This window comes from Rhea pennata, unplaced genomic scaffold (genome assembly GCF_028389875.1).
Source record: "Rhea pennata isolate bPtePen1 unplaced genomic scaffold, bPtePen1.pri scaffold_40, whole genome shotgun sequence".
Taxonomy (NCBI): Eukaryota; Metazoa; Chordata; class Aves; order Rheiformes; family Rheidae; genus Rhea; species Rhea pennata.
This window is the reverse complement of record NW_026907681.1, coordinates 1,521,728-1,546,331: the sequence shown is the minus strand read 5'-3', so window position 1 is coordinate 1,546,331 and position 24,604 is coordinate 1,521,728. Positions and strand designations below refer to the sequence as shown.

Below are 24,604 nucleotides of genomic sequence, written 5' to 3'. Positions count from 1 at the left end.
CAGGCTTGTCCCAGGTCACTGCAGAAAGGGCAAGAGTCCGCTCCCATGCTGCCATTGGGAAGTGGCATCAAGGGCCATGGCACACCCTCCCTAGGCCATGGCCTGTTGCTGAAGGGGCCAAACCTCTCAAGAGCACCCTCAGAGGTGTCCCGCCCAGAGCATCCCCTGGTGTCCAACGGGACCTCGAAGATGGGCCAGCCTTTTGGTGCCTGTTCCATCCTAGCAGAGGACTCTCCTCCCCAGTGCCACGACCCATCTTTGGGCCCCGTACCCGACACTCGCTTCCTCTGCTGCACACCAAGCCAGCATTTCAGAGCTCTTCTCGGTGCCGCCAGCACTGGGCACGCAGCGCCCTGTCTTCTGCCCTGTGAGGACAAACACACAACGCTGAACTTCCTGGCAAATGGGATCCTGCCCAGTGCGCAGTGCTGCACAGATCACTTGTCCCTGCACATGCCCAGCTCTCTGTGGCCCAACATGTCCATGTCGCCAGGGGTGCAGTCATGGTCACAGCTGCATACAGCACTGCAAACTGTTAGCCCCTGCAGGGTCATGGGGGACATGATGAGAACAGGACATGCAGCTGGTAGTCCTACGCTGTGGCTGCAGAGGGGACGGGGCACCCCATGTGCTTCCCCATCTCTGCATGGGTGCCAGCCCTTGCAAGCTGCCTGGGGTAAGCAGCTGTTAAGCGTGCCTGCGGTGGCCCTACTCTAGCATGGCTTTCCTTGGTGTGTCCTCCGGAGTAGACAGTCAACCCTCTTCTCCATTTCCTTGCATGGGAACTGAGCCAGGGGCAGCTGTGCTCACTAGGATTCCCCACGTCTCTGCATCCGCCAGCAAGCTCCGCTCAGTCTCCACACATCTCCCCTCCCGTGATCCCTCACTCAGCAGCCCCCAAACAGTGCCCAAGCCAAGGCAGGCAGGGGGATCCCTGCCACAAACTGGTAGCGGCAGAGGAGAGCTACAGGCACCAACATCACGTCCACGTGCAGCTCCGCACTGTCTGTCCTGGGGTCTCTGCTGGCAGCTCCACACATCTCTGTAACCTGCCATCCTCTCCATTCCTCTTCCCAAGGCCCACCTCACCTCAGGGCAGGCCTCTGAGGTCCCAGGAGCCCTGAGACGCTTCTCATGCCCACCGGGGCACACCAGCGCTGCCCAGTTCATTTCCTCTGGAAAAGGTGCTGCAAGCCGTCAAGGACTTGTACCTACTGAAACCTATGAAGAAAAGGAAAGTTAATAACCAAAAAATAAGCATAAAGTATACACTCAAATGGATCAGGCCTGATGACATTTTGATCAAATTACCCAAAGCCATTTCAATAGCAACACACGTTTTTCTTGCTATCAGCAAAACGTACTCTGTGGCATTTTGAAAGGGAGTGAGTTTTCAAAGAGCTAAGATCTGAAGTTTTCTGTGGGTCCAGAAATAAGTTTTTAAAATCTTGAGTTTTACGTGTTAGGAAAAAACACAGAGATTGTCACTGTAGAGATAGAAAAAGTCCAACTGTGAAGCCTCAAAAAAAAAAAAAAAAAAAAAAAAAAAAAAGATTCCCAGACCACTCTTAGACAAACTTAGAAGCTATCACATCAAGAGTATTACAAAGTTGAAAGAGCTGTTATTTGTAAACCTACAAGTCTTTGAACTAAAGGCATAGCCTATTAGTATGTATTATTAACATAACTGAAAAAAGAAAAACAAAATCACAACAATGATTTTGGACAGTTTCAGAGGCCATTTTTAAACCAGAGTGAATGATTTCTACTCTCCTGTTACATAGGGCTCAATAAAACTATAAAGATTTGACAGGTTAAGAGAATAAACATTGCCATGAAGTGAGCTATCCCCAGCTTAGCTATAAACATTCAATATTTCCTCTGAGAAAGGATAATGTAAATTAAAAATAATACGAAACAAACAGGAATGGAGAATTTTTAAGATTTTTGATAATTTTGATCTTTTAACTTACTTTTTCCAGAGATACTATGTAACTCAATGTACTCATTCTCCAAGTCCTCAAGAATTTGAATTTGTCATAATCACTTATAGAAAACTGAGCTGTTTTCACAAACCAAGGTATACACTGACTCTTCCACGCTATTCATCTTTCTACTCCTGTGGTCAAGTACCTTGCAGTGATTATCGCTTATTTGTTCAAGCGGTGAGGAAATATTAACTATCACAAGTTCTCAGCAGAGACTGGACAATAATTATCAACAGATGGCTGGCAGTACAGTTTGGGGAGAGAGAAAGAAAGTGCCCTTCCTTCCAAAACATCCCCCACTGAGAAGTCCTCAGCAACTCAATGGTCATAGTTTTGGTTAAAATCAGATTTATGTTAACCACCTGTTTTCTCCCCACATTTTTCTTTAATATTTGCTTATTTAATTATGATGAGGAAGCACAAACCCTGTACATCCCATCTATCTTATAATGATGACATTCATATCTGGAAAAAAACAACAACTTTGGTAATTTACACTCTTATTAAAATAATACTAGTATTGGGTCATTAGAAAGGATCCAGTTCAAGAAGTTCAACTGAATACAAACAAGGAAATTCAAAAAAACAGTGTGCTCCCCCTAGTTTATTTACAAGAGCCTTAGCAGCGGCCAACACAGAAGAGGCTTGCTTTAGTAGCGGGGGCTGTGCCCAAGGGGCCGCTGACAGAGCACAGCCTGGGCAAAAGGCAGCGGTGCTTCCTACGTGCTCCCAACACCGCCCGAGCACCACGGAAGGACAACGCAATCCGGGCTGCTCAAGCTGGCAGTGCCGGCTCGCAGCTGGCTGGGGCCCAGAAAGAAACTTCCCAGGAGCCTCCCGATTTCCACACTGCATATGCTTAAAACCCCAAACACACGGTTCGTACAGCCGTGCAGAAAGCGCTTCCTGTGCACTACCTCCACAGTGCAGTTTTCCGACGTCTGAGAGATTTTTTTTAGGGTCCCTGCAGAGCACCTGCCCCTCTTTTCTTCTCTCAGGCAGTGACTCCACAGACTGACCGCAGTGCTGCTTGTTGTTTCACTGCAAGCCAGCCAGCTTCAGCGGCCAGCTCCCTCCCGCGCCCTGAACGGCCGGGCGGCACCTCAGCGAGACGGGGCGGGCCAGGCTCGCCGAGCCCATGCCAGGCCTGCTCCGCGCAGCCCGCCAGGGCTTCAGCCCGCCCCGCCAAAGCGCAGCAAGGACGGAGCTCGCACGCTGCGCCTCGGCCCCCGACGGCTCCCCGCAGCCCGTCCGGCCTCCAGGCAGGAAGACTCGCACGGCCCAAGGAGCCCGGCACGCGCCTCAAGGCCGGCCAGGGCTCCTCGGGGGCGCAGCCGGCTCCCAGCTCCCTCGCAGCCGGAGGGCTACCTGGAGAGGCGGCCAAGATGGCGGCGCCGGTCCGCAACTGCCCCCGTGACGGCGCCGCTTCGGGAGCAGCAGCCGCTTCCCGCGCAGCGCCGCCGCCCCACGACAGGCCGCGCCGGGCCGGGCCGGGTCGGGCCGCGCCGGGCGCCGCCGCGCAGGCGCGTGCGCGGCAGCGGCAGCCGGGGCGGGGGCGGGGCCTGCCCGGGAAGGTGCCGCGAGGGGCGTGACCAGCGCAGCCGCCCTGCTGCGGGGCAGAGGTCGAGGAAGAGAGCGACCATTGGCTGCGGTGCCGCTCTCTGATTGGTGCTCTCCCTGGGGAGGCGGGGCTGGCAGGCTTCCCGCTCGCGGGAGGTGGGGGCAGCGCGCGGGGCTGCTCCGGCCGCGGCGGGATGGTGCTGCGGGGCGGCGCGGAGCCGGGCGGCGGCGGCGGCGGCGGCGGCGGCTGGGGGGGGCAGTGAGCACTGGGGCCAGGCGGCAGCGGGAGGTGGGGGGGGGGGGGTGGGTCGCGTGGGGGACTGGGCGGTGGCTGGCGGCGCGGTGTCCTGCAGGGAGGATGGCTCCTCGCTGTCCTCCCTCAAGCGCCTGGAGCGCTCGCAGCGCACGGAGCGGCTGGACACACTGTTCGGCTTCGAGCGGCCCACGGAGCGTGGCGAGCGCACGGGCTGGCTCATCAACATGCACCCGGTAGGACTGGGCCAGGGGGGGGGATGTCACCGGTGGGGGGTGTCACCCACAGGCACCTGGTAGGACTAGGGGGGACAACGATGGGGGGGTCACCGACATGCACCTTGTAGGACGGGGGGCGAATGTCACCGACGAGAGGGGGAGATGTCACCGACAGGCACCTGGTAGGACCTGGGCGGGAGGGGGGGGAGATGTCACCGACAGGCACCCGGTAGGACCTGGGTGTGAGGGGAGGTGTCACCAATAGACACCCAGTAGGACTGGGGCAGGGGAGGTGTCACTGACAGGCACCCAGTAGGACTGGGGTGGGAGGGGGCGGGGGGGGTCGTGTGTCGTAACAGGCCATGTGCATGTGCAGACGGAGGTGCTGGGCGAGGACCGGCGGCTGGTGAGCGCTGTGGACTACTTCATCCCGGAGGATGGGAGCCGCTTCGAGGTGCATCCCGTTCCTCCAGCGCAGCGCTGGTGCCCGGGCTGGGCGTCCTGCCTGCCCCCACCGGTTTGGCTGTTCTGGGCCCCAGGCATCACCCACAAGGCAGCAGCGCTGTCTGCCCTACGCTGGGTCCACCTGGGACCCTTGGGGGCCAAGGTGGGTGCTGCAGAGATGCAGGGATGTGTATGTGGCGCACAAATGCCAGCAACGCGCAGCAAGTGCAGCGCGGTGCCCGTTGCTTCCGTTGGGAACCATTGGGTTGGTTTCTCTCCTTGGCTGCGGGGTCGCGCAATGTTCACCGGTTTTGATTTCTCCTGGGTGGCCCTGCCCTATAAGCCGTATTTCTACATGGCTCCCCAGAAGGCGAGTATGGACTTGGAAGCTGCGCACTGGCAAGTGGGGTCTGGAGTAAACTAGTGGCCGAGGTCCCAGAGACAAGGGCAGGTTTGATTGAAGGGTCCCCCAGTAAGCTGAGAGGCCTTGTGACCAACCATCTTCTAGGACACTAGTACCAGAACCTCTTGTGAGCCTGTCTTCTCCTCTGGAGAAGTGTCTGGCTTTGTTGCTCATTCTCCAGTTTCTTTGCAGGGCTGTGAACAAGAAGTGTCATCCTTCCTCTCCAAGAAGTTTCAAGGGAACATTTCAGAGCTAGAAACTGTCCCCAAAGAAGATTTGGATCTGGTCAGTATTCCTCTGCCTGCTGTACTATTGAATAACCCTAATCTTTCTTTCTTTCTTTCTTTCTTTCGAGCTCAAGTGGAGTAGAAAGGGGCTAAGCAGTAAAGGGAAGCAGTATGCTTACCTTTAATCTTCAAGCACTGTTTGCATTGCATATCATGAATAGGCTAATTATTGCTTATTGATAGTAATTGCTTATTATAGTAATAGTAAATAAAATATATGTTCTGCTCCAGCACATAGTCTTTTTCACAGGATGCTCAAGAAACTTCCTGAGCTAGAAATGGTTGGAGATTAAGAGTGTTGTGGCAGAGGGAAATACTATACATTTACTCTTTCTTGGGTGTGTACTGGTGATTGCGCTTGGAAACAGACAACAAGACAAGATGGCCTTTGGTGTGAACTGGCATAGCTCACATGTTCTTTGCTGGCTTACGTGCTTGCTAGCATCTCTTCTCACTCCGAGTCTTTCCATCCAATTACTACCTCTTCTTTGGCCAGTTCTTCTACGTGTGCCAGTATAATTTGCCTTCCCAACGGTTTCTTACTGTTAGCAGTCTTCCCTTTCCCTCATTACTCTTTTCCACCCTTAGCTGGCACTGTCTTGTTGCTTTGTAGCCAAATCACTTGGTGGGTCTTAAGCGGAACTACATTAAGTTATCCTTCCACGTGGTGGAGGACTTGGTGAAGATGCGGAAAGAGATCTCTCCTGCTGTGAGGAAAAACAGTGAGCGAGACCAGGCGAGCGATGTCTATACGTCTATGCTGTCAAGGAAAGAGGTCTCCTTAGGACGGTTGGCCCATGGGCTTCTTAGGATTCCCCTAGTCACACAGACTAAAAAGTACAAATGAGAATTCCAATCTTCTCTTTGGTTTCCTACACCTGATGTCTGATTTCAGTTGAACCATTTCAAAGGAAGAGGAATCTAGTGAAGTGAGCACTTCCTGCCCAACTGAGAGGTGTACATCATTTGTTCCAGGTGATTCCTGGGGTGCCCAACTATTCTTAAACTCGTTGCTATGCTTTATAAATCCAGTGCCATAAGAAACCTTTATTATAAAGGCATAGAGGTAATAAGTGTTTTTTGCCTGCGCAATGTTTCCTCACGTGCTGTCAATCCTGATGACTCTCTTTCTCGAAGGGGGTTGTTGCATTAAAGAGAAGCTTTTGTTATTCCGTTCTCTCCTGTTAATGAATTTTGCTGTTTGGTTATCAGTGGGTACCACTGTTGCTACCTTGTCTCCTACAGTCAAGCCTGCTGGGTCTGAGATGTGCATAAACCTACTTAGGTAAATTAGTTGTTAATCTAATGAGAACTGCTCGTTAAATCATATTCTAAAGCTGATTTGAGTTTGATGTATGTGGTCATATTCAGGATCCGGTTGTTCTTGCCTTTGACATTGAAACTACCAAACTCCCTTTGAAGTTTCCTGATGCAGAGGCAGACCGGATCATGATGATCTCCTACAGGATTGATGGGCAGGTAATGGAACAACAGTTCTTTTCTTCATGCTTTGGAGCAAAATACTAGACAGCAAACGAGCATGTCACCTTTGGCGGTCTGGTCCCTGGCTTGCTTTGTTGCTAGTTGCTTGGTCTATATGTAATGTCTGTGGAAATAAAATTGAAGTCTAGTCTGAATGATGCATAAGGATTTCCTCGTTTTGTATGTTGGAGAACCCAGCTAAGGCTACTGGTGCCCCTTTGAGGGGCAGTAGTAATTTGGAGAGTATAGTCCTTAAGTTGTCTCCCTTTTGGCACCCTTAGTTGATTGTAAGCAATTGTTCAGAAGGTGACCTCCAAAGAGTCGTTCCCACTTCACAAAAGCTCTACCTATCAAGCTGTGCAAGGATTATCTCATCGATGGAAGACTATTTCATCCTTTAGGGATGAAATATCTATTTCATCCTTTAGTTAGGTTGTTCAGGAACGTGTCCCTGGTGTAGCAGGGATCTGAGTCCTCAGTAACTCTTCCTTTGTCAACTCTCTAGGGCTATCTGATCATAAACAAGGAGATTGTCTGTGAGGATATTGAGGGCTTTGAATTTGCTCCCAAGCCGGAGTGTGAGGGTCCATTCTGTGTCTAATGAACCAGATGAGGTAAGTAGGTTCTACTTGGGAAATCAGGCTGCTTTTTATCTGCCTTGGTCTCTTGTAGGCCAAAGAGAGCTTATCATGCAATAGATTGTATCTTTGGGGAGCTCAGCGGACAGTCACAGTGCTGGTGATGCTTTCATTTCGTGGTGTGATGATGAGGCAGATCGGGCTCTAGCTAGGTCAAGAGCAGAGGGGAAGGACTGCATCAATTGTATTATATCCAGTGCCTGCCTGCAGGAGGTGAATTTGCTGAGTGTTTGTGTTTGTGGGGGAGATGTTTTTTGTTTTGGGTTTTTTTTTTTTTAATCCTCTGTTGCATACTAGGCTCGTTTAATCCAGAGGTGGTTTGAACATGTCCAGGAGACCAAACCTACTATCATTGTCACATACGATGGAGACTTCTTTGACTGGTAAGATCAGGAATGAAAACTGACCTGGTTTCTAAAAGGAAATGTTGTCTAGGCCATGGGGTGCGATCGGATACCAGCCTGTATGTCCTTTGTCTGGAGGTCACATAGCGGCCACGTGTGTTCTTATCTACACAGACTATCCAACCAGTTTGGGAACCTGTTTACATCCTGATTATGTGCTCTTTATCTGGAGTGCTGGGCTGAGTCTTGGATTGCCAGCCTGCAGAGGACTGTCGAAGAGGGGGAGGTGGAATTCAGAACTTTTTTTTTTTTTCCCTGAGCAGAGCTATGTTTATTGGCTTTGAAATACGAACTTCTATAGAGTCTCATCAGTTGGTCCTGGGATTGCTGAGCTACTTCTAGATTGTTGTTGATTTGGCAATGTTTGTACACTGATGACCTCAGTAACTGGAGAACAGGCAAAGTGTCAAAAGAGAACTGCAGAACAATAGGGAGACCAGAGCAGCCAAGCCTTTGGGGAGCGAGGGAAACTCGATCATAATGTTCTGCCTCCTGGTATAGGATGTGAGCAAGCAGCTTCCTTCTTGCAGTAGCTCTGCCCTACAGGGAGTTTTCCCTGTGGCCAGCTCTCACGGGTAAGGTCTGGAGCAAAGGAGACTTCACAAGAAAAATTCCTCATTAAGTAGCTTACAAGAAAGCAATCCTGAAACCCTTGGGGTGGGGATGGGGTGGAGGAAAGGGACTGCTTTGTTTCTTCTCTTCTGCATTGTCTCTCTCCTCAGGCCTTTTGTGGAAGCAAGAGCAGCAGCTCATGGAATTAATATGTATCAGGAGATTGGATTTCAGAAGGGCAGCCAGGGAGAGTACAAAGCCCCGCAGTGCATCCACATGGATTGTCTGAGGTACCGAATGCTGCGTCTGTACCGTATAACTGCATCTTTATCTGTTAAATTTGTATAAAATGCCTACAGTTGATGTATTTGAATACTGTCCCTTTTCCATCTCTGTGCACTGCTATCATGGGTTACATCTTATTAGGAAAGGACTAGCACCCCCATCTTTGGTTGTGCTGCTTCTACTCGGTACTCCGTTGTGTGCCATTAGCTACAGAAGTTACATCTCATCCACACTAGCCTGAATGACTAACTCTGTTTATACAGTCTGCTGGTGGCTGTCACTGGGGGCTTGAGAACTGTCCTGGATAGCAGGTAAAAGGACAGGATAAGACCAAACTGTTGTAGTGGGCACAGGGCCATTTTCTAACCCAACAGCCTGCCTCGCACAGAGAGGAAAAGAAAGGGTGTGTGTGTGTGTGTGTGTGTGTGTGTGTGCAGGAGAGGGCTGTCTGTCTTGGCAGTTGTGACTTGAATGTTTTTTCACATTGGACCAGTGTCCAGACTCTGGAAAACAACTGCCTCTCTTTACAGTCCTGCTGATACCTCCTCCTGTGTTTAAATGTTTATCTCTGAAGTCTCTGAAGTATGAGGGTTGAGAAAAATCTGAGCAATAGAAATGATCTGAATGGCAGAATTTGTACGAGTCAGGATTTAAGAGCATGGGTAGATATGCAGACTGTCTAAAGCTGTGCAGCTTCTTATTCCACTGCACTTGGATGTTCTGCTCTCACCTTTCCCTGTTACAGTAATCAAGATCTTTTTTGTACGTGTACGTAGCAGCCCTTTCTGAAGTGCAGGGCTGTCTCTTCGTCGACTGGCATTTTCATTATTCTGTCTAGGTGGGTGAAGAGAGAGAGTTACCTGCCAGTGGGAAGTCACAACCTGAAAGCAGCAGCGAAAGCAAAACTGGGTTATGATGCAGTGGAGCTGGACCCTGAAGAGATGTGCCGGATGGCTACAGAGGAGCCTCAGGTATTCCCACCCTGTGCTGTATCTCTGGGCATCTGCAATATTAGTGAACCTTTGAGTTAGAGCTTTGTGAAATCCTTTAAGTTAATGCAGTGTCTTTGAGAAGTTGTCAGTGTATCTTGCTGAATTTCAGACACCTGAAAGAATTTAAGCTTAGGGAAGAATAGAATTTCTTTGATGTGTTTCTGGCATTGGTGTTGCACTGTATATTTGTGTTATTTACACTTCTGCAAAATGGTAGTACTCGGGGCATTGCAACGGAGCAGTAGTTTGCTAGAGTCCAGGAGACACCTTAATGAGGTTTCTGCTGAAGCCCTGGAGATCTCTGTAGGCCAAGAGTGGCCTCCTGACCACTCCGGAGTGGCATCTGTGCAGATATGTGGCAGTGAGCTCATCTTCCCCATTTCTGCTAATTTGGAGCTGGCTTATGTAATTTAGGTTAAAGCAGAATGTCGTCTTAAGCCGACTGATAACTCTTTACACGCTGGGATGTTTGTATGCAGAAATATACCTTTTGCATCTTCCTGCTGATTTCAACCTTTCCTTGTTTCCCGTTGTACGTGTTAACTGCTGTATTAAATGTGACTGGGATTGATTTGTCTTTCTCCTCAACAGACTCTGGCCACCTGATCGGTGTCTGATGCAGTTGCTACCTATTACATGTATATGAAGTATGGGCACCCTTTCATTTTCGCGTTGTGCACCATCCTTCCCATGGAGCCTGATGAGGTGAGTGCATGCCTGAAACAATTTCTTTTCTGGGCAAAGAGCTGCATCCTTCCTGCAACAGTGACACATTGGCAATAGAACTAATTTCTACTGTTTGGATAGTTTTTCCCAAGGAAAGGAGGGAAAGTAGTCTCCAAATGCGCTTCCTTTCTGCAGTGCAGCAGTCATAGCTGTTTTTCCATAGACCAGTTATGGGTAGCCTAAGTGAAGGAGTTGGTTTTGTTTCCTTACTGTGCTCCTTGCCTTGGGCTTCAATACTACCTGAATAAACGCATCATGTTGGGCACCAAATCAAACATTTAAGTTCAATGATGCAGTGATAAGGCCAGCCTAATTCCAGCAGCACCCTTTACAGCTCTTCTTTCTAAGTCCAGTTTTTGATGTCTGTCTTTTTACAGGTGTTAAGAAAAGTTTCTAGGACACTGTGTGAGGCATTGCTGATGGTTCAGGCCTATCCCGCCAACATCATCTTCCGCAACAAGCAGGAGCAGGAGTTCAACAAACTTACAGATGATGGCCACGTGCTGGACTCGGAGATGTATGTAGGAGGCCACGTGGAAGCTCTGTAATCTGAGTTTTTTCACAGTGACATCCCTTGCTGCTTTAAAATGGTAAGGACACAATCAAGGTGTTGCAACGGAGGCTTTAAAATGGTAATGCAATCATGCTCTTCTTTCTGGAGAACATGGCAGTAGAGAATAACCCTCCAACTGGAATTACCATCCTCTGTTCTTTTGGGGGATACCCAATAGCAATACTTATTATAAAACTTTGATATCTAATTCATGGCTTGAGTGCATGAACCTGCTTAGAGTTTAGGTGGGAAGGGTTGGAGAAGTTGCTCTTCATGACCTCAGGCTGGCTATTGGGTAAAGACAGTGTTACAGCAAGGAGAGTGGTTCATTGTTGTGTGGGTTTGTTTATTGGTTGGTTGAAGGGTTTTTTTTTGGGGGGGGGGGAGGGTTGGTTTTCTTTGGGCCAGTAGTTGTTGGCAGAGATGACTCTGTTTTTGTCTCGTCAGGATTATATCTTTGTCCTTCTCCCACTCAAGCCAAGCTTCTTTTGCCCTCTTCATTTGGCCTCTTTTACCTGTTTCTGGTTGGTGCTACTGTCTAGATTGTAAGTTTTAGAGGCAAATTCTCTCTCTGCTGTGTGATACACCACACCTCAGCGCTGCTTATTTTAGTGGCCTTAATCTCGTAAATGATCTTAAGGGAACGTGCACTGTGAATTTAGAAGGATCTTAAATCTAACTCCTTGGCCCCTTAGAGCAGTGAGATGTGTGAGCAGCTGACTACTGGGTCAGCCCCGCCTCATAAGTGTTGCCCCGTGGAACATACATGCAATCATCTCTTCTTGTTAGCTGCCCTACATAGCCTCCTTTGCAGGAGAACTCCAAGGGCCGGGGAGCAGCCACCATCTCTTCTCTGCTTTGTGTTTTGCCCTAGTGCCAGTGGTGTAGACTTTTGTGAGTTGTAGAGTTCTTAGCAGAAAGCCACCGTCCTTCAGTTCTAGAGAGCTCAAGTTGGCTATGGAGGTCAGGCCAGCTAATTGGCCAACATTATCTGCCTGCTCACATCGGAGCTGATCAGTGAACGAAGGGGCATTTCAAGATGCCATTCAGCTGACCTGTTTCAGCCATCTGCCCTTCAGATGAGATGAACTGCTCTCTACCCATACTGAGACATGCTCTGTTAAGTAGTGAGCCCGTTTTCAAATATCCCCGAAGTTACGCTGGAGCATGGATAATCTTGCAGAAGCTGTCACCCCCTGCACCCCTTCCCTGGGCGGTGTGCGAGGATGGGTGTCGTGCCTAGAAGAGGTCTCAGTATCATTCCTGTATCCTTGCAGAATCCTGCTGGCTTTGACTTCCTGGTGCAGTATGTGGAGAAGACGCTCCGGCATGCTGTCGAAGAGGAAGAAGGTTTGCCATTGGATCAAGTCACCAACTTCCAGGAGGTCTGTCGTCCTGCCTCAGCCTGCAGGGCCAGAGGCATGACTGGGCTTTCCAGGGAGAGCAGAACTGTGAGGGTGGAGTTGCAGCACGTTTCTTTAGGCAAGCCTGGGTCCTGTGCACATATGTTGGTGTTGTATAACAACTTTCTTCAACTTTGAGTTCTGCCTCATGTACATCTATGCCTGATTTCTCATATTAATGAAGAACTGGTGTAGGCTGGAGGCAAGGCTGATTTTTCTCATCCTGAATATGTCTGGTGAGACAGCACATGTTAAAGATGCCTGTTTAGACTCATTTGATACTCCATGGAGAGAGACAGGAGAAACTTATCTGTAGACATTTGCAGTGTAGATGAAACTTACCTTGGAGGTCCAAAAGAAAACCTTAAAGATTGGTGGCTAAAGAAGACTCGCTGCTGCCACTCTTCTTAATCCTATTCGTTTAGTTCTTCATACTCTTCCTGTGTTCCCCAGAATCAGTGGCAGGTGTCTCTGTGCATGTCGGAAGTAAAGGACCAAATATAGTGCGTATGTGACTGCATCATTAATTCCTTCTTGTTTGAATTTTACTTCTTTACATCTCCCCACAGGTTTGTGATGAAATCAAAGTCAAGCTGAATTCCTTGAAGGATGTTCCTAACGGAATTGAATGCCCCCTTGTCTACCATTTAGATGTAGGGGCCATGTACCCCAACATCATTCTGACCAACAGGTTGCAGATGGGTAACCTCAGTCCAGTCAGGAAGGAGTCTTCTGTTTTGTCTTGCGGATGGTCTAGGTAGTCCCTCCGATTTGATCCCCTTAGCGGCAAACAATAAACTTTCTGCCCTGGACAGGGGGATAAAATAAGGCTCGGTTTCAAATCCAGTCGGGCTGTTACAGTTGGCAGGTGTGCAGAGCCGAAAGGTCTGTCCAAGGTAGAGCAATAGCTTTAGCTGGCTTCTTCCAAAGAATAGTCATTGTTCTTTCTGTAACTTGTGTTCTGAAAAGCTTCTAGAAAGGAGAACTTACTGAACATCACCTCTGTGATGTTCACATTTGTGTTCTTCTAGTACCCAACATCGATTCCTTCTGGCATATGTCACTGGAGGCAGTTCTGTTATCTCTAACATGGATGTGCCTGACCTGTGTCCAGCCCTCAGCAATGGTGGATGAGGCCACATGTGCTGCCTGTGACTTCAACAAGCCAGGTGCTAATCGTCAGCGCCGGATGACTTGGCAGTGGAGAGGAGAATTCAGTAAGTGTAATTCTGCTGTCTGCTTTGTCAAGTTCCCTGTTGCATTGCAGCATGGATAGAGCTTGCAGTATGAGCTGAAGACACAGAGACCACTTCCTGTTCCTCCCCTGGAAAGCTCCTAGTTGCTGTTCCTTTGCAGTGCCTGCAAGCTGCAGCGAGTATCACCACATCCAGCAATGGCTGGAGCCTGAGAAGTTTCCTCCTCTGTATCCAGATGGAGCACCCTGGGCGTTCCACGAGCTTTCCCGTGAAGAGCAGGCCAAGTATGAGAAGAAGCGACTGGCAGGTAAAAATAAATGGCGTTATGTGGAGCAGGTTTTTGCTGCCTAGACTATAAACACATCATTAATTACTTCTCTCTCAGGTCTGGGACTACTTAGTTCATGCTGGCTCAGACTGAATTTGATCTCAGTTTTGTGCTGCAACAGTTTTCCCCTAGGATCCCAACCAATTCCTGTACGTTTTTTGAGGAGGAGGCAAGTGCTGTTTTTTGTCTCAGTGTTTCTCTTTTCTCACTGAGAGCCATGTATTTGAGCTGAGAAACATGAAAGGTGGTTTTTGTTTGGTTTTGTTTTTGTTGTTGTTCTTTAATGAGCGCTAATTAAAGCATGTCAGTGAAACACATGCATCAATATCCTTTCACTTTTTGCTCCTAAAGTGATACTACTCAGCAGAAGCATCTAGGTAGTGGGGGCTCTGAGCAGAGGCTGAATTTGTGGGTGAGCCCTCATGGGCAATTTATTTCCCACACACACCTCTGCATCTCTATAGAGAGGTGCTGTTTCTCCCCATATTAGTATCTTCCTGCCCTTGCCTGTGTAGCAGGTCTGCTTCCTTGCTTTCCTAGGTATGGTGTTTATTTGCATTGATGGAATTTTTCTCAGACTGGTGCCTTGAAAGCTTCAGATCTGTGGATCTGTGTGGTTTGCCCGATGCCATTGTGTTCATCCTTCCCATCCATAGTGGGGCACTGATCTCTGAGAAAGCTTTATTTATTCCCTTAACTAGATTATTGCCACAAGGCTTATGAGAAGATCCACGTCACCAAGGTGGAGGAGCCACCATCTGCCAGCGAGAGAACTCTTTCTGTGTAGACAGTGTACGAGCTTTCAGAGACTGTCGCTGTGAGTTCAAGGGGCTGCATAAGGTGCTGGGCTTGAATTTCTGTTTTATTTGTGCTGCCAAAGCTAGAAGGTCCTCACCTCTCACTGAAAACTTGAACCCTAAAGGATCGTTTTGCTCAATCTGTATGGTCAGTAAGAAATATTAGCTTTCCTGACAGCTCTGGTGCAAGTGCAAGTTTTTCCCCTGCTGAATCCTAAACAACTGCTACCACAGTGGTTCCTAGCTCTCTGATGCAATCACTTTCAGTGCTAGGAAAAAAAACAACTAGGTTTTTTTTGGCTTTTACTGGATCTAGAAAATCCTCAGCTCAACTATTTTGTGATCTGGTTTGTGTTCACTGTAGGGTACTCTTCAAACAGAAGGATGAGACAAGCAGAGAAACAAACTTGATCTTAGGTTAAGAAATGATTGATTCTAGGAGAAAGAAGCAGCATGTTCTAGTTCTCAAATGTTTGGAGTCTTGTGGCAGAGGGAGGAGACTGAAATGTAATTGCTAATATATTGAAAGAAATGACAAGACTCTGGGACTCTGTCTCTGGAAGAGTTTCATAAAGAGCCATTTGCTTTGCAGTTGTTGCTAGTTCTGTTGTGAATCACGGAGGTGGCTGGGAGGCCTTTTCTGCTGAAATGGTTCTGCTGTTAGTCTCAATATAATCTCTTGCTGCAAGCATTTAGTTCTTGCCAGCACAATACATGGTGTGGCAGAATTGATGTAGGATGGCAGTTCTGCTGGGATTAGGTAATTCTAACTATGGGTGTGAGTTACAGTTGATGCTGCAAGACTCTTCCCTAATATAGCATGATGCCTATGCCCAACGCTTCCCCCTCAAATGCAGAAGGAGCAAAAAGAAAGAGGAATTATCTTAATAACTGATACTGTTCTAGATCACAGTGTCAAATTAGGATTGCGATGGGGGGAATATCTGACTATTGATGCTGCCTGTAGTGGAATGTAGGGTTGTCCTGACTCTGCCTCTTGCCGTCAGGTGTGGAAGAAAAAACTGTGTGCGGCTGTGGAGACAGGCGATGCCTCTGAAGTGAAGCGCTGCAAGAATATGGAAATCCTCTATGACTCCCTGCAGCTGGCACACAAGTGTGTCCTCAGTTCTTTCTATGGCTATGTCATGCGTAAAGGGTGAGTCTCACCTGCGGTCATTGCTGGAGTCCTCCAACAAGGAGCCTTGTAAACCAGAGCTGTTCTAGTGAGGCTGTCACCTTCTTAACCTGCTTCCGAAGCACAAGGGGGATGATAGGTTGTGGGATTTGCTTGTCTCAAGTGAAACAGTAGGATTGTTGTATAAAGACAGATGTGATGGAAATGTACAAGTATGAGAATTTCTGGTGACCTTCTTGTGAAACTAAAACAAGATGTGAGACAGGACATGGAGGAGTTCTGGAAGGATAAGCGACTTCTGATTTGTTTTAGTGGACTTTTTAATGAGCTCCCGTTGTACTCTCCCTGGGTACTTGCCAACTATGCTGTTATATGCTCTCACGTGATTTTACACAGACTCTGCAGCTTGATTGCAGCTTGTAAGTATGTCCGCTTGCACAATGAAGTCGGACATTCTCCAGCGTTCACATTGAATGTGTGGTGATGTCTCATTTTCTTCGCGACAATAGGTGATCCCTGTAACACTTGTTTTTGTTCCTACTAATGACTTCTTATTTATTAGTCCCCTTAGCAGGGACTTTTGCTAAACAAGGCCCTGTAGCATTGGCAATGAGTGGCAGGGTTTGTCTATAGGTGATTCTTCAGGGTGTGCGGTTTCCTGAAGTATCACAGGGAAGGAAAGGAAAATGATCTCCTAAGGGCTGTTGTGGTTGTCTTTTTTCCCTGAGACTTTATTTTCTGTACGACCTGATGCGCTTCCCCACAGCAGTACTTAAGAGGTGGCACTGCATCCTTTTGACTGTCCCTCCTCCATTCACAGAGCTCGCTGGTACTCCCTAGAAATGGCTGGGATTGTGTGCTTCACTGGAGCAAATATGATCACACAGGCTAGGGAGCTGATTGAGCAGATTGGGTGAGTATGTGCTGAGCTGAGGAAGAAAGGTTCTCCTGTATGTAGTGTGAGCAGATGGGTAAGGGCAGAATTTGACCGGCAGAGAAGAGGGGCAGTGGGATAGATGTGGGATTAATCAGTGGAAGCTCTGGTGTTCTGGAGATTCAGGTTTCTGACATTGCCATGGCTTATTAACGCAACTGCTGTTGTATGACTAGGACTTCCTTTGCAGAAAGGACACTGCCTCTGCCTGACTTGTGGACAGAGAACAGTTCTTTGGCATATTTTCCAATCTCTTCCTGATGGTGACTTTTTTTTCTTCCGTTCTTAGGAGACCTCTAGAACTGGATAGAGATGGGATTTGGTGTGTGCTTCCCAACAGCTTCCCGGAAAACTTTGTCATCAAGTCAACCAATGCAAAGAAGCCAAAGGTGACAATCTGCTACCCAGGTGCCATGCCGAACATCCCCGTGAAGGTGAGTCTGGCATCTGTACCAGCCAGCTGTACAGTCTGGTAAAAACAGTGAAAGGGAAGAAAATGTTTTAGCCTTCTGTAGGCCTGCAAGCCAATCAGGCAGTTCTTGTGAATGGAGTAGCTCTACTGGCAGCGGAGTATGCATCTTTGTTCTTGGAGTTGGCTTCAGCCGAGAGGACAGCCTCTCTTTTGTCTCTGGCCCCCTGTGTAATGAGCAGGATGTTGGGGCTGACAGCTTTGCTTGCTACACAGCTACTCTCTGCCCTGCACAGCTCATAGCTCAAACTGGCGTTTGAGTGGAAGGAGAGAGTCTGATATAGCAGGGAGGGTATAGTGTAAGAGACCAGGGTTGGTGTCTCCTTCTGTGCATAGACTGCCAGAAGCAGCAGGAGTCAAGACAAGAACAAGGTCCCATGCTCTGCTTGCTCAGCCATTTATGGCTATAAGCCGAAAGAAGTGACTTCAGAGTCTCCTGCACTTTTCTTCAAGTCACATGTTTGAGTCCTACCTGCTAAATTGTTCTGTAGCTTTCCAAGGAGTTGTTTGGTCACAAGGGATCAAGCTAACTTACCCTATCTTAGCAGAGAATAAAGTATGTTCCCTCAGGAGAGCAGGGATTGATCTTTCCCATCATCCGGAAGGAACAAAGGCCGTCAGTGATCCCTTCAGACAGGATGATGTATCTGGGGGCTGTCTGCTCGTATAATCAGCCGAGCTGTTGAGTGAGGCTATTCTGTTGGGGCTGTGCCGGCAGGAAGGCTTCACAAACGATGAGTACCAGGAGCTGGCGGACCCAGCCTCTCTCACCTATGTCACACGCTCAGAGAACAGCATCTTCTTTGAAGTGGATGGGCGCTATTTGGCCATGATCCTCCCAGCGTCCAAGGAGGAGGGCAAGAAGCTGAAGAAAAGGTAAGAGTTCAAAGCTTGAAAAATCACCACTTCCCCAAGGGAAGGGATTGAGGGTCCTCTTCCTTGACTACATTTGAGGCATGTTAGTCCTTGCCCCGTGTTGCCAGTCCTCTGGAGCTGGCAGCATGTTTGGTTTGCTTGTTGCTGCGTACCACCGAGATCATGCTGTCTTTAAACGGCAAGTTCCCTGCATGAGATCAGTCTTTGAATCCAGCTATGCCCTGGCCTTAATTGACACACTCTGACAGTAAATTTCTGAAGATAACTGTGAAACAGCACTTCTCAAACTTTCTGATTAGTCATGGTCTGCCTGTTTGGTTCTGAGATGCACAGGCAAACTTTGATTTTTCTTTCTATCTTTTCTCTTTAAATTCACTAATCTGTCTGTCCCTCTCTCAAATTTACAGACCTCTAGTAATACTTTTCCCAGAGGTTTCCACTTTAATCCCCATCTAGGGGAAGGAATGGATCTTGCCATTGCCGTCATGTTCTAGAAAAGCAATTGCACTTGACTTCACTGACTTTCTCCTGCCACCTCCTTAAATACGAGCACGAGCAATCACGAGAGGACTGCCCACAGACCTGGGTCTGGGTTCAAAAAATACTGTCACTGTCCTCCAGCACTCCCTGCTCTTACAAGACTATGTTTGTTTCTGCTTGAATGTCTCTGTTGGATGAACTCCAGCATCCACTGTGAGTGCCTTTGCATGCCAAGGGAGTCTGTCGCAGAAGTCAAGATGATGTCAAGCACTGAATGAACTCTGCTCATGGAGTCTTATCTCCGGGGCCCTTGATTTTTTCCTGTGATTTTAGGGATGTCAGCAAGTGCACTTATTTCTTGCCCACTCTCAAAGTGGAAAGAGCAGTAGTGTGGAGCTGGCTGGCAGGAACCACTGCCAGCTGAGGAAGAAAAGACTGCCTGGAGGAGGGGTGACAAAGCAATGTACGCTTGAGTCTCACCTCTGTTCCACTGAAGCTTCCTGTGATGGTTATATTGAGCGATACAAATAATTGGCAGGCATATGAAATCCACGAAACACAATAGAAAAAAAGTGGACAGTGTATTGTCATAGGTGTTTCAATAGCGATGTCCAGTTTCCTCTGAGTCCATTTTGCCAGCATCCCCTCCTATTTTCCAAACAAAGCTTGATTCTCCTCTATAAGGCTTTTCCTAGTATCTCACTCCATTTCTCTACTCCTCTCACCCTGACTCTCACTTCTTGCCCTTTATTTGTGTGCATTTAAGAACATTTTGCCAGTTAGTATTGGCAAGTTGGGGGCAGAGGCTGATGTGCTTTTGCAGCTGGAGGTGAAGTAGTTCATGATGTTACTGTCTCTAGCTGTGTAAATATGCCTAGATCCTGCTAGTCCAGAGCCCCACAGCTTGGATTAACTTACCTGGTGGCTGCCTAGTTTGGCAATACTGGAAGTACTTTGGCAGGAGGGTAGTAAGTAGCATCCTGGGTGATGTGTTCCTTGGCATAGACCAGGTTTTGCACAAGCTCTATATCCTAGGTATGCAGTCTTCAGTGAAGATGGATCCTTGGCTGAACTGAAAGGGTTTGAGGTGAAGCGATGGGGAGAGCTGCAGTTGGTGAAGATATTCCAGTCTTCTGTATTTGAGGCCTTTCTGAAAGGCACCACACTGGAGGAGGTCTCTGCCTCTGTAGCCAAGGTGACTGATTACTGGTTGGATGTACTGTAGAGCAAGGTGAGTGTAGAGTTTGCAGGATATGCATCCCCTGCATGTTTGTCTTCTCAGGCTGGGGCCAAAGAAGAGATGTCAAAGCTGCCCCAACACTGTAGGGAGGATGGACTTTGTCTGAAGAGAATGGTTGGTCCATTGTGCCTCTGATGGCTGTTTGCCTGTAATTTCTGCCCCTTTGATTCTCTAGGGCTGCTCTTTAGGGTCTTTTATCACCAGACCTGTTATTACAACACTTTTTTCAGCTGTTACCGCTTAACTGTGGGTAAGCGTTGTCCTCCAGTCACCTCTTTCACAGAGGTAGCCTGGTGGTCCTCTTGCACCAAGGACTTTCTCTAGAGCCACTCACTGAGACAGAGGATGGCAGAACCGTTTGCCTGCAGAATGTTTTCTGAGGAGCCCAGAAGAGATTAGCTTTAAAATAACCAGCAAGAGCAGAGACAATGCCAGAAAACAGAGCCTCAAACTGGGGAGCAGGAGAGATGAGAAACCGGAGCGACTGCTCTGCTTGGGAGTTTATTGGGAGCACTTCCCCTTTGTATTTTGCATCTGGCACTACAGAGCTGGGCCCACTAAGAGTTTGCCATACAACATCATTTCAAAGCATTGCATTCACAGCAGGAGTTCTGATGCTGACCTCATGTCCATGATCTCTATATTCCATAGGTCATGTTGGCAACTGGAGCAGAGATTGCTCACAAACTCCTCATAAAGACAGCCGTGACAATCAGTTTAAATGTTCCATGTATGTAATAGCAATGAGGTTTGATCATGAGGTTCCTGATAGTGTTTTCTTTTCCTTGTTCCTTTTTTCAGGCTGCCAACATGCCTGATTGAGAGCTGTTTGAGCTGATCTCAGAGAACTGTTCCATGTCTCACAGGCTAGAAGACTCCGGGGAGCAGAAATCCACTTGCATCAGCACTTCCAAGCGTCTGGCAGAATTCTTGGGAGCCCAGATGGTGAAGGATGCAGGGCTAAGCTGCCGGTTTATCATTGCTAAGAAAGCAGAAGGGTCTCCAGTCACAGAAAGGTAAACCTGTCTTGAGGGGCCAGGACTTTTGGGAGGATGTGAAGGGAATGGCAGGGTGAATTGATGTGGCATGACCAAGTGATTGCTGGTGTACTGGTTTAGACCATAAAAGAGACTGTAATGGTGAGTAATGCTGTGCAATTGCCTGCTGTTTGTTGGCATAGCAGAGGGGTGAGAGGAGAAGCCCGGAGAGGTGTGTGCAGGCTGAGAAGATGGGGTGCTGTGCTGCCAGTGACCTTGCTGCTGGTTGGTGCTTCCCTATCTTCTCCAGGGCCATCCCACTTGCTGTCTTCCAAGCAGAGCCCAGTGTACGGAAGCACTACCTCCGGAAATGGCTGGAGAGCCCCTCACTGCAGGACTTCAGCATGCGGGCGGTGAGTTGAACGCCCCTATGGAGCAGCACAGCCTTTGATTCTCCTGCACTAGGCTGCAGCTCCTCCCTCAGGAGGCACTATGTGGGCAGCAGTTACTTGTTGTCACAAAGTGAAGTGCTGTGGAGAGTACTGCAAGCAAGGAGAAATGCTGGTCCCTGCATCACCCAGCAGAGCCCAGAGCAGCACCTTTCTACTCCATCTACTTCACTGTCTACTATTGTGCGTCTTGCCCAGATTCTGGACTGGGACTACTATATTGAGAGACTAGGCAGCACCATGCAGAAAATCATCACTCTTGCTGCAGCACTGCAGCAGGTGTGGAGGTGGGAAAGGACAGGAGGGCTGCAGGTCTGTGGTGACGGGAGGAAAGGCAGAGGGCATTGGCTCTGGGGACTGCTTTTGTGTGATTTGACAATATTCCTCAGGTAAAGAATCCTGTCACATGGGTCCGGCATCCCGACTGGCTGCACAAGAAACTCCTAGGGAAGAATGATGTGTACAAACAAAAGAAAATTAATGAGCTCTTCACTTCTGAAGGCAAGAGACAGGTAATAAGAGTGAGAGAAAGGAGTTGGCTGTGCTGATGGGCATCTCTTGCTGATAGTGTGGCCTCAGCCCCCAAATCTTCCTGCTGTCATTTCTCTCAGGTCCTAGCTAACCAGCACCAGGGGGGAACACCCAGTTCCCAGACTGGAGACATAGAGGATTTGGGGGCTGCTAAGCCCCTTCAGCCATTGGTTCCAGTCGCAAATAAAGGGAAGCAGGTCCCTATGGCAGAGGAAATCCAGCAGGTGTCCCAGTATCTGGAACTGTCCCAGTCCTGGTGAGAGATCCTGGGCCCACCTGCTGCCATGGCCACATTCCCCTAGGGAGGTTACTTTGTTCCTGGTTGGGTGGGAAAGGGAGACTGCAGGAGCCTGAGGCCAAGATTAGGCCACATGCTGTCACCTTCTGTGCTCTTGCGCTTGTTGGGACAAGCAACTATGATGCTGGCACAGTTCTTCTGTTGATGTGTTTACCCCGATGACTGTACCTCTTTCCTTTCCTCAGATATTACCACATCCCCATTGGGAATCTCCCTGATGACATGTCTACCTTTGGTTCTGACCTGTTTTTCTCCCACCACCTCCATCGCCACAACCATTTGGCGTGGCTCTCACCCACGGCCCGCCCAGAGCTGGGGGGTAAAGAGGCTGATGACAACCGTTTAGTTATGGAGTTTGACGAGAGAGCCTCAGTGGAGATAAACAACCCTGGCTGCTACTCCACAGGTAAGATAGCACTGAGTGGGAGCCGAGCCAAGTGCTCTTCTATGAGCTCAGGAGAAGGATGGCTGCAGTGGCAGAAGAGTACCTGAGCAGTTCTGCAGTTTCTGACAGCTTCAGAAGTTGAGCAATGATCTGGACAGGATGTATGCAATTGGCATCTCCTGGGGATAGAGTCCTGTATGCAATAGAAAAATGCATGTAGGCATTTAAGTACAGATTATTTTCTAGTTTGTGGCCTCTCATAGCAGCATTCAGAAGATCACTTCTGGTGGTCCCTAGGATGAATCTTTCTGTGATGCAAAACAAGCTGACTGATAGTTCTTCTGAGCACCTCTGCTGCAGTTTCCAGAAAAAGCTGGTGGCCCCTGGAGCGGAAGTAGATCCAAGTTCTGTTGGAAGGTGCTCTGCTGTTTAACTGTGCAGTGAATGGGGCCGTCCGTACATAGCATCATGGCCGTAGAGGGGAGAGGTCTGGCCATGTGCCAAAAGTGTCCTTTAAGGCCTGTAACACAAGGTGTGTGGCAGTCTGGAGAGCAGCACAGTTTCCCATGCTGCTGCAGTAGCATACAGGCTTTCACCATTTCCTGATATGAATATCTTGATGTTGCACTCGGTAGATGCAGCAACACCTGTAAAGAGCTCTTACAACTTGTGGAAAGTCCTGGCAAGTGGGTGCATTCATCATACCTGGAGAGGGGATTGTGTCCTTGCTGGTTCTCTGCCCTGCTTGCCTGTTGACAGGTTGTGTTTGTTCACAGTGTGTCTGGAGCCGGATATTCAGAGCTTGGCTGTAAACACAGTGTTACAGTCCCATCACATCAATGACATGGAAGAAGGTCCCAGCGTGAGTATCAGTTTTGATGTGATCCAGCAGGCATCTCTAGAAGACATGGTGACAGGGAACCAAGGTGCCAACATTCCAGCCAGCTATGATGAGAGTGCCCTGTGCTCCAACCCCTTCAGGTATGTCTGTAAGGGTCAGCATGAGATGGAGCATCTGTTTCATCCTGCCTGATGCCCTCAGGGTCCTGCTTCCCAGGCTGTACCTGCGAGAGGGCAGGGTCCTCCTTCCCAGCTGACTGGCTGGCTTAGCCTCTCCAGATTCTTACTAGCATGTGGTTTGTGGGGTGCCTTGAAGCACAATAGGCAGCTGGCTTGGCAGAGGGAAGGAGGCGAAGCCCAGCTTTGTCTGTTGACATCCTCCCTTTTAGGCTTGAGGATCAGCTCTCCCTAGTGGCTCAGCCAGCATATGTGAGGAGATGCTTTTGAAGAGTTTGCCCTTTCCTGTTTCTCTTTTCATCTCCACAAGGTCATAGAGGCACATAATTGCCCTGTGGCTTATGTGCTGAGAGCTAGTGCATCTCTGCTTTGGCAGAGTTGCCACTTGCTCTAGCATTATCTGAAAACATGTCAGTGTGTGAAAGGAGGAAGGGCTCATGTGCCTGGTGTGATGCTCATCTCTGCTCCGTGGCAGGATTCTGAAGAGCATGGTGGTGAGCTGGGTGAAGGAGATCACACAGTATCCCAACATCTGTGCAGAGAACCAGGTGATTCGTTTTTACCGCTGGCTCTGCTCTCCTTCCTCACTGCTTTATAACCCAGCTTTGCATCGCCCTCTGCACAACGTGATGAAGAAGCTTTTCCTACAGTAAGTGAAAATGGAGCTTGCCATGCCCTGTGCGTGGAGCAGACGGACATAGCCATGGGTGGTACTCCATTGGCACCCATAGCTGTGTCTTTCTGAGCACCTGTGGCACAACCTCTGGAAAGGCCCAGTAACTTCCAGATGCATAGTTGGTCCAACTTTTGTTGGAGTGCCTGCCATCCTGTGGTTGGAGCTCCCTTAGATGGTGAGACCAACGCATTTGACTACTGGCTGTGCTGGAGCAGCACATCCTTCCTGAATTGTATGTTGTGCTGTGGTTTGCTGTTCCCTGTTTAATGGCAGCTAAATAGCAGCAGTTCCTCCAGCCTGCTGCCTCCAGATCCTGTGTTCTGCTTGACCGTTAGTGGCTGAGTTCAAGCGTCTGGGTTCTTCAGTGGTTTATGCCAACTTCAACCAGATCATCTTGTGCACCAAGAAACGGCGAACTGAGGATGCCATTGGCTACATGGAGTACATCATCAACAGGTGGGGCACACTTGGCTGCCAAAGGGTACGCTCAGCAAGCCAGGCCTGGAGATAATCTTCTGGAGGCTGAGCTAAGACATGGCTCAAGGTGTGGAAGGAGGATGCTGATTCTTGCCTCTTCTTGGTCCTCAGCACTGCATTTCTTGCAAAGTTAGCTTTGGAAGAAAGCGGA

General features: G+C 48.8%; 1 pseudogene; it reads left to right on the top strand.

Moving 5' to 3' along the window:
• Positions 1-1,834: 1,834 nt before the first annotated feature.
• On the top strand, positions 1,835-24,507 carry LOC134154744 (DNA polymerase epsilon catalytic subunit A-like; annotated as a pseudogene).
• Positions 24,508-24,604: the final 97 nt, after the last annotated feature.